Genomic DNA, 1,561 nt, shown 5'->3' on the forward strand with positions numbered 1-1,561 from the left:
TAGACATTTTGAAAAGCAGGAGTAGGTTTCAGGTGCCTGAGTGGCTCAGTTGGTTGATTCTGACTTTTGACCTCAGCTCAGGTCACGATCTCAGAATTGTGGGATGGAGCGTGGCGTAAGGCTCTGAGCTCAGCATGGGGTCTGCTTGAGATTTTTCTTTCTGCCTCTCCCTCTGCCCCATCCCTGCTCGTGCACTCTCTCTAAATAAAATCTTAAAAAGAGGAAGAGTAGGGTTAAAATTAAAGATAATATGGCTTTTAAAAAAGTAAAGAGGAGATAATGGTCATATCAGATATCAAAATGCATTACAAATATACCGATTAAAAAGAGAGGCATGGTGACTATAGTTAATGGCACTGTATTATATATGCAAAAGTGGCTGAGAGAGTAGAGCTTAAAAGCTCTCTCCAAGAAAAAATACTTGTAACTATGTGTGGTGATGGATATTTACTAGACTTACTATGGTGATAGTTTCCTAATATATACAAATATTGAGTCATTATGTTGTACATCTGAAAATAATACTATAATGTTGCATGTCAGTTATATCTCAATAAAAAAGGGGAAAATATATATAGTGGTCGTTTTGGCAGCACATATACTAAAATTGGAACAATACGGAGAAGATTAGCCGGGCCCCTGGCACAAGGATGACAAGTGAATTCGTGACGGGTTCTATATTAAATATAATGTGTGTGTGTGTGTGTGTGTGTGTGTGTGTGTGTGACACCCAGGTACCTCTCACTCTTATCTGTCTACCTCCATTTTTTAAAGATTTTATTTATTTATTTATTTGACAGACAGAGAGCACAATCTGGGGGTGTGGCAGAGAGAGAGAGAAGCAGTTCCCCACTGAGGGGGGAGTCTGATATGGGGCTCAATCCCATGAGCCTGAAATCTTGACCTGAGCCCAAGGCAGACACTTAACTGACTGAGCCACCCAGGTGTCCCTGTCTACCTCTATTCTTGATGGCGAGATTGTGGTGCCCCTCAGAGGGCCCTGAGAGGCCCCTGAGAACAGACAGGTATGTTCATCTCCTTTGCACAGAGTAGGGAAGCTTTCTACCTCACTGCCTCCACCCTCCACCTGTGTAATGGGCACTTGGGGATAGGGCAAACGTTGATCGGAGAAACCAGGGCCTGACCAGCTTCACCGTGGAGCATGCCATCCATCTGGCACGCCCCCCAGCGTCATTTTGTTGTTCCTGATCATGTTTCCTTTTGTAGTTTCTTTCCCACGTGTCTTTGTTCCTAAGGAAGGAAAACTGTTACTGGCCCTAGGAAGAAATGTCACAGACATATATATATATATAGGATAATCATGGATTCAAGTATTTCTGCTGCCAGTTTCCTTCTCTCCCTAGACCTAAGAATTGGAACAGTGAGAAAGAAACCAGTAAATAGGGGCGCCTGGGTGGCTCAGTGGATTAAGCCGCTGCCTTCGGCTCAGGTCGTGATCTCGGTGTCCTGGGATTGAGCCCCGCATCAGGCTCTCTGCTCAGCAGGGAGCCTGCTTCCCCCTCTGTCTGTGCCTGCCTCTCTGCCTACTTGTGATCTCTCT

General features: G+C 44.8%; 1 non-coding gene across 1 annotated transcript; it reads left to right on the forward strand.

Moving 5' to 3' along the window:
- Window positions 1-577: 577 nt before the first annotated feature.
- On the forward strand, window positions 578-685 carry LOC132003024 (U6 spliceosomal RNA). Its single transcript, XR_009400104.1, has one exon. It is a non-coding gene; the product is annotated as a U6 spliceosomal RNA (small nuclear RNA).
- Window positions 686-1,561: the final 876 nt, after the last annotated feature.

Source organism: Mustela nigripes, chromosome 15 (assembly GCF_022355385.1).
Source record: "Mustela nigripes isolate SB6536 chromosome 15, MUSNIG.SB6536, whole genome shotgun sequence".
In the NCBI taxonomy this organism is placed as follows: domain Eukaryota; kingdom Metazoa; phylum Chordata; class Mammalia; order Carnivora; family Mustelidae; genus Mustela; species Mustela nigripes.